A 15,118-nucleotide genomic window follows, 5' to 3' on the forward strand; every position below is an offset into this window, starting at 1 on the left:
AATTATATTTTGCAAAATTTAGTCAAAATTACATAAATATCACAAGAAGATGAGTGATTAGGCTCTATTTTATCACAAGAACATGTAGGTAGCTAATCAAACCAAGCTGACAAACAAATTAAAATCAAGATCTATTTTATCAATGCTCATTGAAAAAAAAAAAAGAAGAAGAAGAAGACAAACTAACTAATCAATTAGTTGGCACTACATGAAGTGATTAGGCTTTTTGCAAGACAAAAATCGTTGTTAACTGTTTAAACTTTGTAGGGTTCATGCTCTTCTCCTCCAGCTTCTCCCTCCCTCGACATTTCCTCCAGCGGTTTTCCCTTCGACCTCGAGATCACCAAAAATGTGAAGCATAGCCCAAGCACATTGACAAAAGCGAGCACAAGGAGGGAATTTCTCATTCCAACTCCAGTAGGGTACCCCGGATCAGCCTTCGACTTGTCTTGGATTTGTGATACATATAAGAACCCAAAAGCTCCCACAATTGCACCAGCTTTCCCTGAAGCAGCCGAAATACCATGGCAACTTGATCGAAGCCTTGCAGGGAAGATCTCTGCGGGTACGATGAACGTAGTGCTATTTGGCCCAAAATTGACGAAGAAAAAGGTTAGCGCATACATTACCACAAAGCCAATACGGTTTGCCTTCTGTGTCTAGTGCTGGTAAGGAATGGCTAGGGCATACATGAAAACTTACATGAAAAAAAATCCAATTAGCTGAATGGCAAAATGTCTGATATGATCGATGAGTGCAACTGTGACCCAGTATCCAGGAACAGTGCCGCAGAGAGCAATCAAGGTTTGAGCCCTTGCAATCTTGAAGAGCTGGTCAAGGGCGCTCGTGTTTTTTGCAAAATGGATCCAACCAACTGCATTGAAAATTTCCTTTTGAAACAGATTCTGACTATAATATGCAATGTCCAACAAGAACCATGTCATTGTCGATCCCAACAAGTGTAGCCCATGGCGAGCAATAAATTCTGAGGAGAACAACCCGAAAGAATTACTTCTTTGATCAACCACCACGACCTTCTAATCCTCCTCTTTCACCTCCGTCACTACTTGAATCTCAATGTTCAAGTAGTGACAGAGGTGAAAGAGGCAGTGAAAGAGCCATTGAATCTCAATGGCGGATCACTACTTGGCATGCTTTCTGGTGATTCTTGGCAACTAAGGCAGTGTAAAGAGGGGTTTCCAGCATCTTCATGCGACAATAGAATGTCAAAGCAGCTGGCACTACGCCGAACATGAGAATGATCTGCCATAGATAGTCTGCCTGAGGGACAGTGGATCCGCCAGGATCGACGGAGTAAGCGTTGGCCTAGAATAGATCACGGTTGGCCTAGAATAGATCACGAAAGATGGTAGAAACTAATATAGCCACAGTTCCACCATAGAGAATTCCAAACCCTTGCATAGCGAAAACTGCAGCAATGAAAGCCCCCCAAGCTCTCTTGTTTGAATACTCAGCCATGATCGTTGCAAAGAGCGGGTAATTTCCACCGATACCAAACCCCAGCCAAAACCTGAAAAAACAAATAAGAAGTGTGCTTTAGTATCATGAGCAAAGGTGGACAACAACAGATAATGACAAGTACTAAATACGAAACCCTAGCGAGAACCTGAAAAAACGCAAAGTCTCTATCACCGCCTTTGGGGGGCTCCCAAACGAAGGCCCAGAACCAAAGAAGTACACGACCATAAGCAAGAGCGTGATGCCATAGATGCGCTTCCAACCCAACCTATCACCAAGCCAACCGAAAAAAAGCTGCCCAGCTAAGGTTCCGGAGAATGCAACTCCATTAATAGCGGGGACGACGTTAGGCGGCAGACTAGCGGGCTTCGATGATCCCTTGACGTGTGTTGAAGCATCCAGCCTGGCATCCACGACACAAGGCACATTGCAAGGAATCTCCAAGTCAGCAGCCTCTCTAGAACCTTCAGGAATAACACAGGACAAGTTGTGAATTCTGTTTCTTTGTAAAATCTGTTGTAACGGCCTTGGCAGAGCACTATAACAAACTCTGCCAAGCACCACCTCATTGTATGCACGCCTACTGCTTGCAGTAAGGTCTAGGACAGCTCACAGCAGCTCATTATTTGTGTATATATACAGCACTGTTATACAATCAAAAATCATGAATGAAAAGTGAAAATATTTCCTTGCAAAAGCTTCTCTGTTCTCTAGTCTTTACATGGTATCATAGCACACACTAGACTAATGTCTTCTTCCCAAATGGCTAGCGATATCTCCTCTCTTAGCAAAAACTCCCCTCCTTCCGTTCAACTCTCAAATAATTTCTCTCATGTAGTATCAGTAAAACTAAGCTCTGAAAATTATCTGCTATGGCGTGCTCAAATCATACCATATCTCCATGGTCAAGAACTCTTTCATTTTGTCGATGGTTCCACTCCACCACCATCTCCCTTCAAATCTGTCCCACCTTCTCCATCTACCTCTCCTCTTCCACAAACCAGTCCAGAGTATCTTCAGTGGCGTCGGACTGACCAACTACTCTTGAGTACACTTCTCTCTTCTCATACTGAAACCATCCTAGCCCAAGTCATCTCTTCTCGTACATCTCGGGACCTCTGGGTCACTCTAGAAGCCATGTTTACTTCCCAATCTTAAGCAAAAAATTTTCAAATCAGGCATCAACTCACTAATCTAAAAAAAGGCTCTCTCTCGATTACCGATTACTATAAAAAAGTTCGCTTGCTTTCAGACACCATGACAGCAGCTGGAGAACCTCTCTGTGATTCCGAGGTGGACTCCTACCTTCTCAACGGACTCAACTCTGAGTTCGATTCCTTAGTGATCTCGGTCACCACAAGAGCAACTCCTATCAGCTCTACTGAACTCTTTAATCATCTCCTAACTCTTGAAAGCAGAATCTCTCTACACTCTAGTCAGCAAGGCATCCTTCCCAACCCCTCTGTAAATTTCACCACACATTCCTTCTCTCGTGGTGGACGTAACCCATTTTGGGGTGGAAGAAACAATGGCTGAAATGGTCGCAACCATGGGGGTCGATCCTTCAACTCCTATCAAAACTCATCTCAACCTTCCTTTAAGCCTACTTGTCAAGTCTGCAACAAAGTAGGACATGTTGCCTTGCAGTGTCTACATCGATTTGATCAAGCATATCAACACGGACCACCTCGTTCTTTCTCAACTCACTACACCACCTCTCAATCTCCTTTAGATCAGAATTGGTATCCCGACTCTGCGGCAACAAATCACCTCACATCCGACCTCAACAATCTCAACATCAATGCTGACCATTATCTGGGACCTGAACAAATCTAAGTTGGTGATGGATCTAGCCTACCCATCACTCACATTGGTGATTCTCAACTCTCAACTTCCTCTACAAAAATTTTCATACGAAATTTGCTCCATGTTCCACAAATCACCAAAAACTTAATCTTTGTTTATCAGTGTTGCAAAGATAATCATGTCTTCTTCGAATTTCATGACTCTTTTTTTTGTGTGAAGGACAAACAAACGGGAAGTCTTCTACTTCAAGGTCCAACACATAACAGGCTCTATCATTTTCCTCCAGCCATTCCCGAAAACTCCTATGTGGCTCTTGTTGGTGAAAGGACTACAATCGGTCAATGGCATCATCGCCTCGGCCATCCTTCACTTAGGCTAGTCTCAAACATTTTGCACACCAAGTGTTTGCCTTTTGTTCCCACTAAGCCTAGCTTTTTTTGTTCTACTTGTCCACTTGCCAAATGTCGGCAACTTACCTTTTCCCACTCTGTTAATCGGTCAACTGAACCATTGGAACTTATTTTTGTAGATGTTTGGAGACCTTCCCCTTATATATCACATGATGGTTTTCGTTTCTATATCACTTTTGTGGATGATTATAGTAGATATACTTGGTTTTATCCTCTAGCCTCTAAGGGAGATGCAACATCTACATTTTTAATGTTCCAAAAATTGGTTGAAAGACTACTTGATACAAAAATCAAAACTGTCCAAAGCAATTGGGGGGTGAATTTCGGTCCCTCACAAATGTTCTTAAATCTCAAGGAATTACTCACTGACTCTCTTGCCCACATACTCACCAACAAAATAGTGTGGTTGAGTGAAAGCACCGTCATATTGTTGAGACGGGTTTAGCTCTCCTTGCCACGGCATCCCTCCCATACAAATTCTGGTCTGATGCTTTATACACTGCATCACACCTCATTAATCTCCTTCCATCACCATCCGTTCAAAACAAATCACCACATTTTTTAATCTTAAAAAAAAACCAGATTATACTTTCCTCAAAATCTTTAGCAGCGAATGTTGGCCAAATCTCTGACCTTATAACAACCACAAAATACATTTTAGCTCACTTTCATGTGTATTCCTTGGGTACAGTCCAATTCACAAAGGTTACAAATGTCTTCATGTTCAAACCAACAGGATGTACATATCAAGAGATGTCATATTCAACGAAAATTCATTTCCTTATTTAAAGTCTATCAAACCAGACTTAAATCACACTCAACCCACCCACATCTCACTTCCCATCATCACATCTCACTCTTTGGACCGAAACCCATCCCAACACTTACCCAACACAAACCCAATTCTAAGTCCACCATCACATGATCCAATCTCACCATCGCATGACCCAATCCTCACCTCGTCTTCTCAAACCGATTCCCCTTCTGCACCAACCTACTCGACAGCCTCCAACCCTAACCCTCTGCAACCTCCCAACCCACTACCGGCACCTCCAAGATCTCCCATTATCACACGTTCTAAAACAAATAACTCACGTCCCAAATCATTTTCCCATGGCCAAATACCCTACCCACCACCACGGTAGTGCCTTCTCTTGACTACTGACATTCTTTAAGACCCCCTCTCCTACACAGTTGCCTCATGCTACCCTGCCTGGAGTGATGCTATGAACAAAGAATTTCAAGCTCTTCTACAAAACAAAACTTGGTCACTTGTCCCCCCTCCCCCCTCATAGAATGTTATTGGTTGCAGATGGATCTTTCGGACGAAATATCATGTAGCTCATGGTATCAGAGCCAGGTTACCATGTAAAGACTAGAGAACAGAGAAGCTTTTGCAAGGAAATATTTTCACTTTTCATTCATGATTTTTGATTGTATAACAGTGATGTATATATACACAAATAATGAGCTGTTGTGAGCTGTCCTAGACCTTACTGCAAGCAGTAGGCGTGCATACAATGAGGTGGTGCTTGGCAGAGTTTGTTATAGTGCTCTGCCAAGGCCGTTACAACAGATTTTACAAAGAAACAAAATTCACAACTTGTTCGATGTTATTCCTGAAGGTTCTAGAGATGCTGCTGACTTGGAGATTCCTTGCAATGTGCCTTGTATCGTGGATGCCAGGCTGGATGCTTCAACAATGTGATAATATATGTGATCGGCTTCGTTACGAGGAAGATGCAGAAAAGATCGTAGGAATCGGTGAAGAACACCATGCCAGCGATAACTACAGCGGTGACGTGGTATAGCTGAGTCTTGGCTTTGTCCAGCGTGCTCATGACGACATTCTGCTTGTTCGCCATGGCCTTGAAATCCTTGGATTTCAATCTCTCAAACTTGTTGTATCCTCTGCTTCTACTTTTACTGCTGATTAGCGGTCTATCAGAACTTCTTGATCTCTACGAAATACGAATACAGAGGATTGATTTACAAATTAATCAATTTCTACGAACGATCGAATATATATAAGGAAGGGAGGACGTACGGACCACAGGTCAGAGGATTTGTTGCCCCAGTTCCAATAATCCTTAACAAAGTCTACCTCCCGTAGGTTTTTTCTCGGAAGTAGAAATCCTACGTACGTTTGTGATCCCTCAGCTAAAGGAAAAGATCAACCTTTTTAGTTATTTTTTTAAAAAAAGAATATGTCAATTTATAATTTATAAAATTATAACTTACCATATTACTTACAAGTTATAATTAGTTATTAAAATAAAAATTAAGGATAAATAGTTAATTACAGAATTACTTGCAATTTTAGATTATTTTTATATAAACTAATTCCCCTTATAATATAGATTAATATTGCTATTTATCCATTGAATATGCCAAGCTGCATGCATGCAGCTCTTTACTTCATCTTTTGTTGTTGGTGTTATGAGCGGGATGATTTATGGGAATTAAGACTATAAATTGAAAAAATTATTACCTATTATCTACAGATCAATATTATCTATGATTTTCTATATTAAATATGATTGAAACATGAGAGCATCTTGATCAAACATAAGAATTTGCGACAGTTGGGGATCAAAGCAGTCCGCTTTGAGACACAAGAAATAAACTGAAAATAGCCAAGAAAATATATTACACTATCCTATTTTACCATTAGTAATATTAGAATGCATGAGACAAAAATATCTTACACTGTACTACTGGAAAACCAATTGGCCCTGGAAATCCAAGCATAATAACAGCAAATTACCATCAAACCATCTAAACAGAACGTCGAAAAAGATTATTTTATTTATTACACAAACCAACTAATTAGTACAAAATGTACATATGCAGGAACATATCTAAAGAAATTAAAGTCTAAAACCAAATAATAAACATATATAAGCATAAAACAATTTCTGCATTTGTTATTTAGCAAAAGTAAAAGGAAAGTACCCAAGCTAGCTAGGATGATCAGTCGTTTTGGAAAGTATCTACCTTTCGATCGAAAGCGAACCTTCATTATCTCAACAATATAACTGCATATTTCTTGGGACACATATACAGTACCCATAATTAGATGACTTTTCAAGCACTTTATAGATATGAGAAATGACAAGCTGATTCTAAGAGCCATCCCAGCACTTAGTTATTATTCAAATTGCATGGTAATTATATTAGGGACTTACTATCCATCAGCTACTATTCACTTTCACACCCCACACCTATAGTTTTTCATAGGGTGTGGAAGTATTTTTCATAAAGTATGAAAGTATTTTTCATAGAGTGTGGGATGATGAATAGTGACTAATGAGAAAAAAATTTCATTATATTATAACAATACGAGTGTAAAATAAAACGAAAGGAAAACTTCAAACTAAAACAAATATGGGAAGCGTGAAAACAACTAATGCAGTACCAACACCCATCACACAATTGCACACAATATAAATAACATTCCATTCCAGGCAGGTTTGTTTGATCATTTCTAATATTTTTCTGAGGTTTTATATAACATATATTACAGGAAATTAAGCTGCAACCAAACTCTCATTTCCATTTGACTTTAGAGCTGATGATATAATATTTGAAGTGCTTTGTTATCATGAAAACCGAACAGAAGAAAATCTGCCAAACATACTAAAATCGATACTAATTATAATAAAAATACATCGATATTTAAAATCAGCCTTACAATCAAACCCGTAAGCAAAATAATCTCCAAATCTAATTGAACTCCAAAATACAAAAGGCTACTTCGTAGAAAATTTTAGAAATCATTTTGTTTTTTATCAAAAATTTAAAATTGCTGAAATGAATGAGTCACGAACCAGCTGCAGGTCTACCACGTAAACATTTCTGCCAAAAAGGACAAAAAAAAAAAAAAAAACAAAAAAAAACAAACATATATATCAAGATGATCTATAGCCCAAGCATATTGATCCTTTCATTCCCAACCCCAAAATCTAAAAAACTATTAATTAGGATAAAAAAGCATATCAAATGTAAGAAATCTTAAATAAATTTTATGCACCTCATCAATGACTTTGTACATCTACTTTTCACAATGCATGCAACCTCAAACTGATGATCATCCACAATATCAGAGCAACGACTCTGGATTATGGTTCTCAATAATAACTTCAAAAAAAGCCCAGCTTTTTTGAGAGAGAGGAATTGCAGATGGTTAAATAAATATACAAGAGAGAAATGCAAGAAGAAGAAGATGAGAGAAATAAGAGAGATTACTTTAGGCGGCTGGGCATACAAAGGTTACGGTGGTGGTGCATGGATCGAGCCACTTGTGATGTGAGAGAGAGATATATAGCTTGTTTTATTGGGCATCGATTTTCGTGGTGTTATTTGGGTGAACTTCATTCGAATTGCGTAAACTTTAGTGTTCTAACAAGCAACTCCATTTGAACGCGTTAAGTACCTTATTCGAATGTAAAAAAACTTTCGAGGGAATCATTCTAGCATTTTTTAGAGCAAATTTTTTAGGGACGAATTATTTTGTCCTCAAAATATTACTGTTTGAAAAAACAAAATGACTGTTTGAACGTCATTTTCAACAATTATATTTTTTGAGATGAAATTTAGATTTTGTCCCAAAAATCCACTTTTAAGGTTGAAAATAAATTCTTCCCCAAAACTCTTTGCCCCTAAAGTCAAATTTGTTGTATTAACCCTAACATACCAGAAGATCCCGATCGAAAGCATCATGAATTAAATGACTAACGATTTTTTTGCAGCTTTTTTTTTTTTATAACGAACCAATTTGATAATGCCACCACATAAAAATATGTTAATTATAAAAGAGTTATAGCTGTATCATTATTTTTAAAAATCTATAAGAATGTTGTTCATCTTATTTGTCTTTTATTATTGTTTCATTATATATCCTTGAAATTCACATTTTTGTACTTTATTTTCTTATCTGGATTATTATTTAATTAGAAACAGTTTTTTTCATGAGTAAAGAAAACTCACAATTTATAATTAGTGAAATTCCCAAAAACCCGGTTCCCCCAAGATTACAATCATGACAGCCTCTTGTGTGCCTTCAACAATTAAAAGATTGACAATATATAAATATATATATATATATAAATATTTATATATATGTGCATGGTAATTACTAAGGATGTAATCGGTTCGTTCTGATTTTGAAATTCTGTAAATCAATATAGACCGATTCATCGGTCAGAAAATTAACCGAAACTTTAGATTTTTTTTTTTGTGTATGTATGTATGGTTGATCAGTCCGGTTTTAGAAGTGTGATTCGATTTTGGACATTTCTCTTAAGCTAGTTGATTTTTCAAACCCAAATGAAATTTTTTTACCTCAAATATAATAGAGTCCAAAACATTATTTTCAAAATCACCATCCATAAAACCACATAAAATGTGTAAAAATCTATTTATCAAAAATGTATTTATCATTAATATAATCAAAAGCGTACTCTTATAGTTATATCATACTAATATTATATTATATTATATTATATCATTATCTTTGTTTATAAAAGGAACATTATACTTAATATATAAGGATAAATAATAATATATTAAGAACTTAAAATTAATATCATGTTTAAGAGTAAGTTTATATCAAGTAAGCATAACAAATAAGTCTAAAATCTCATGTTATATTAATTTTATAATATCTATAATATATAGCATATAATATATAATATAAAAATAATATATATATTTATATTGCTTTGTTTAATCCAATTTACTTTTCAAATTATGAAATCCATAACAGAACCGGTTCTCAATCGATTCTGATTCCTAGAAATTGAAATCAGCCAAACCGGTTGTAAATCCGACCGGTTTGATTTGATTCGATCAATTCAATCAGTTTTTTGACTTTTTCTTACACCCCTAATAATTAGAAGGCAAAAGATAGATTTCCTTTTCTTAATATTAATTCTATCGGGGGTCCAACATTTGATCTTTCTTTATTCTAATGGTTTTATTAATGCAACCGATAAACGTATAGTAGTGTCGAGTTGCTTTTTTAAGGGTTTGTTTAGAAAGTGAGATGGTCATCTTAAAATTTACTATAATTTTATTCTCAAACATTACATAAACACAAATATTGTTAAATCAAACCCAACCTAGACCCCAGCCCTATTTCAACCTGCCCAAGCCCATGGAGGATGAGGTGTCATGCACCATTTTGATTCCCCTCCCTAGAGTTTGATTTTCTTCCCTTCTCCCAGCACCACTCTCTCTCCCCTATCTCTCCCCGACCCTTCTCTTCAGACTCTCTACCTCTCTTTATATCGCCACAGCCCAAGCCTTGCCCCACCATCACTAGCGACATCGCACGAAGCCACAAGTAAATCTTTTCCTCTATCTCTTCCTCTCTTCCTCTCTTCATCAAGTTGTTGCTCTCTATTTCTCATATCTCTTTTCTCCTCTCTTCCCCCCGATTTTGGTGTCAACTCCAGCATCCTCTACCGTCCAATATCAAGTCTAGGATGGTAAGCCCATCGGTCCTTCTCTAGCTCTCTACACGTGTCTCACTATCTCTCTGTTGGTTTTTTGGGTCTATCACCATCCACCCCATCCCAACCACTACTATTCCACTTCACGCCGTTAAGCTTCTCTGTCCACCTTTCTTCCCTCCCTCTCGTAGATCTCTCTCTCTCTCTCTCTCATTCTCTATTTCTCTCTCCTAGGGTTCCCCCTTGCCATGACCCTACAAACACACACATTGTCGTAGATTTCCACCTCTAGCTCACCCGCCAACCACCACATACATGCCCACACTCTCTTTTCCATCCTCAAGAGGGCTAGGTTGTTGGGGTTGGGACACCCTAGCCGTTGCCACTGCCGCCACTCCATCATATTGTGCCACCCACAATGACTCTCTCTCTCTCTCTCTCTCTCTCTCTCTCTCTCTCTCTCTCTCTCTCTCTCTCTCTCTCTCTCTCTCTCTCTCTCTCTCTCTTGCGCTCTCTTTCCTCTCCCTTTCACCTTCTCTATTTCGACTCTAACGTCGTTGCCCACCACATTTCATCACCATGCTATAAGTAATCCTCGGACTAACATTTAAAATAATTATCGTTGAAAAATTATGAAATTGTCTATTGTCCAATCTGGTTGTGAATTTGTATGGCGGCCGAGGGCCTTTGTGAAGAGTTGGGATGGAAATTGTAATTTGGTTATGAATTTGTGTGGTGGCTGAGGGCCCCTGTGAAGTGTCAAGTCTGAAATTTGTAGTTGGTTATTGTGATGTTGGGGTTGTATATGCTGTTGAAATATTGTTTTTGTCTTGATAAATATTGTTGTTGTTATGTCATTGATCACTTATAAATTGTTCATTTTTTGTCACATTATAAATGATAGCTATCATTGATAATTATGTCATTAAATTTTGATTTTGTGTGGGTATAAGATGAAATTTATAAAATTGTTGATTTTTAAGTCAAAGGATTTGTGTGGGTGCTTTTGTGTCATGACCCCAAGTCGAGATAAGGTATTATCTCGGTGGAGCTTCTATGATTTCTTGGGAGCGCATAAAATTGAGTGACGTCACTTAGATTGTCAACAGGCAACAACAGGTTCGAGCTAGATGGTAACTCTCTCGGGCAGACTTTGTTGCCTCTCTGTTGGCGAAGGCTAGAGGATATCTAATCACATACATGCCTGTCCAAAGTTGGGCATTGCTTGTTGCAAATTCGTACACACTGTCAATACCCCTGGTGTGAAGAAAGGAGTCAAAGTGTGTTGATGGTCTACAGGTGAGACCATGGTGCATACATTAATAAAATTACTGAATGGATTTTATGTCGGATGTTTGAGTATCATGACCCCAAGACGAGATGAGACATTATCTTGGTGGAGCTCCTCTGGTCACTCTGAAGCATGTAAAACTGAGTAACATCCCATAGATTGTTGTTGGAAAACAACGGGCTCGAGTGAGAGCAATAACTCTCAAGAATTGACTTTGTTGCCTCTCTACAAGCGAAGGCTTGAGGATGCCTAGTCACGTATGTGCCAAGCACGAAACTAGACATCGCTTGTTACGAAGTGACGTGCACGGTTGTTACCCATAATGTGACGAAGGGAGCCAAAGTGTACGGAGGGTCCATAGGGAAGACTATGGTGCATACTTTAATCAAATGGGTGTTTTCAAAAATTCAAAAAGTGATCTTAGGGTGCGTAGTGTATTCTGTGATAAATGAGTGCGTACTTGAGTTTGATAAATTGCAAATGTCATAATTCTCTATAATCTCCTATTTGCATAATTTCTTATTTTTCCACCTGAATGTATTTTGACTTGGTTTCGCTTATTGAGATTTTACGAAATCTCATTGTAGTGTCCCCACCTGCGGTTCCACTCTGTGGAATTGTAGATGTTGATGCAAAAGATGGGTACGAGTATGGACGTCCTTTGCCAGAGGAGTGAAGATTGTCGTCTTTTCCCCCATTGGTTATTAAGTGTATTTCTTGTTCTTTTATTTTTATGGGATGACTGTAATAATTCTTCCATCTATGGTTGGAGCTTGGAGACTTATGGGTTATTAGAAGGTAATGTTTTAATTTTTCTGGTATTGTTAGATTTTATTCACTGTCCTTTTTATTTTTCTATTGTAAATTAACTGAACACCAATTTATTGCATGTACGCACACACTTTGTTGCCACAATGGGCTAGGGGTGTATGACTCGAGTGGTCAACATCCCGGCGTCACGACTTCTGCCAAAACACAAGCGGGGTCGATGGCACCAAAAATACTTTTTAATTTCAAATTTTCAATTTCAAAAGCATTTTGTTGCTTGTTGCTGGTTCAATCGTTGTAGACAAATGGTATGTTGAACTCAATACTGGGCAACCTGTTTTCTGAGGTTAAAAGGCTATGTAGTTGCTTTGAGAGTGTTATCTTTAAACATGTGTATAGAGAGGGTAATAGAGTAGCTCATGAGCTTGCTCAAAATGCTTGGAGAGTTGATGATCTTGAAATGTGGTGGGATTGTATTCCAGACTTTCTTTTTCAAACCTTATGATTTGTTAAATGTATATAACCGTGTTTATCTCAATGAAGATGTTGGTTGTTATAAAAAAAAAATTACAACTTTCTTAAACTTCTAATTGTAATATCTTTTAATAATTACCTCTATGTGAGGGTTCAATATATGTTTGAATAAGAAACATAAACTCAAACAACGAGCAGTTATCTCTATTTTAATTATCCAGAATTTAATACTAATATATTAGTATTAAATCTGGATAATATATATATATATATATAAATATAATATATTTACCAAAGTGTGACACATAAGCTGCCACGACTTAAGTCTCGGAGACGAGTTCTTTCAGTTTATTCGAAGCATTGCTGAATGAATTCTTGGCGTGGTATCTTGGACTTTCTTTGTTCAAAGCATCCCATCACAAACATAAGCTTCGAATAAAGAAAGACCAAACGAAATAAGAAATGCTTGGAATAATAGCGTACGTAAGATAAAAGACGATGCCATTACATCCTTTCGTCCTTCGGATCATATTTTTTGGGGCCCATCGTCATGTGTTTTCTACTTCCAACCAGGTGATCAGATTTTGAGGAGATTACAAAGAGATCAAGAGAAAATAAAGGAAAATAATTAATTAATCCCACTATAAATCAAGGTAGCTTCATTATGTAAAGATACCAAATATTCCATGTCTTTTTATATGACTTTATGGCGTTTAATTGGATCACCTGCATCGACTAATTTCTTTGCTTTCGTCATCAAGAATAATTCAAGCAGGCCACAAGGCTTTTCCATGACATGACCATATTTTAAATTAAAGATATTATTACAAAATAATTTATTAAAATATCATCTTTTTAAAATACAGTCATAGAAAATATTAATTATGTAAAGATTGCGTGCCTATCATTGCTCAATTGAAACATTAAACACGTGGTGTTAATTACCACTTTCACAAAGACTTGTGAATTGGAGAAAAGAAAAAGGAAAACAAAGGGAATTTGGGTAGGGAGACTTTGGTCCTATTGTAGCATTAAACGTTTTAAAACTAATTTATCTTTCTAGGATAAAGTAGAAAAAAAAATGACTCAAAATTATTCCAATAATATTTGAGGGACTTTGAGCGGCAAAGTAATGAATGGTCCAAGTTTGTATTAATTTAATTTTAACAATGTCTTCAAATAGTAATATTTAAACATTTAAGAGAAATATTGCTACAATTATAAATAAATTTTACAAAAGTAAACTTATAAACTGACGTAAATTATCAAGTATCACGTCAAGTCTACTTTATAAGACGAATGATAAGTGAGAGAGATAGCAAAATGTGGCTACATTTCTCTCTATATATACAACCATGGCTGTAATGTAGATCAACATTTCATGCGTAAGTTTATACACTCCCACACGTACCATTGCTGCCAAGTTTTCGAAAGGGTGATCAACAGCCACCTCTTGCTCATCAGTGGCACAAAAAGCTCAGAGTAGTAATACTACTTCTTTATTACCAGGTAATCCGATATTTCCTCCCCTCAGCGCACAGTGATATATACAGACATGCACAGATCATTTTTTACAATTTTTAACATAAACTTTATAACTACTTGTGATAAAAGATGGATATATATATATATATATAGTTCATGCAGATTATATTAATTACTTTTTGTTGTTTCAAGTGAATGGCATTAAATTCTAATTAACATTGTATTCTTATCTGGAATATCACCAAGAATTGCCGTTTTTGCTTCTTGTAATTTAGGCAGGGACAAAGCCAAGGGGGCGACGTGGGCCTGGCTTTTTTACTAGGTGTTTTACGGTCCGTTTGAATAGCAAGATGAGATTAGAAGAGTTGTGATTGTTTGGGAATAGTAATAAGATTATTATTTGAAATTAGATAAGATGAGATGAGATGAGATGATATAGTTTCAATATCTCACATCATGGATGTTTATAATATGCTCATATAAGTAGCATGTTTTCCTTTTTAACTTTTGACAATTATGCTCATATAAGTTTCACATTAAAAAAATTAAGGGGTGTATATTCTTCATAATTTTTTAAATGTGTCCTTTTTGTAATCATTAAATTAGCTTTTGGTCTCTAGTAATTTTGTTTTCTATTATATTTAATTTGAAGAAAATTAAGATTTAAGATTATATTATTTCTCATTTAAAAATTTATAATTATCTAAGTGAAATATATTTAAAGAAAAATAATTTATAATTATCTGGCATATAAGCTAGCTGCACAATGTGCATAATTCATGTTATATAATAGTTTCTAAGCTTTTTTTAGTTATAAAATTGAATATGAGATTTAATTGCATAGTCATGGGACTATATAATTTCCTTCCAATATAATTTGAATTTGAAGGCCGGTGGCGGCTTGTTTTTCTTGTCAGGAAAAAAATTAGGAAAGAAAGAAACCTTGATAG

The 15,118-nt window shown here is 36.7% G+C and overlaps 1 pseudogene; it reads right to left on the reverse strand.

Annotated features, from left to right (window-relative positions):
- Positions 1–254: 254 nt before the first annotated feature.
- Positions 255–5,629, reverse strand: LOC108993058 (annotated as a pseudogene).
- Positions 5,630–15,118: the final 9,489 nt, after the last annotated feature.

The sequence above is a fragment of the Juglans regia genome, chromosome 15, assembly GCF_001411555.2.
Source record: "Juglans regia cultivar Chandler chromosome 15, Walnut 2.0, whole genome shotgun sequence".
In the NCBI taxonomy this organism is placed as follows: domain Eukaryota; kingdom Viridiplantae; phylum Streptophyta; class Magnoliopsida; order Fagales; family Juglandaceae; genus Juglans; species Juglans regia.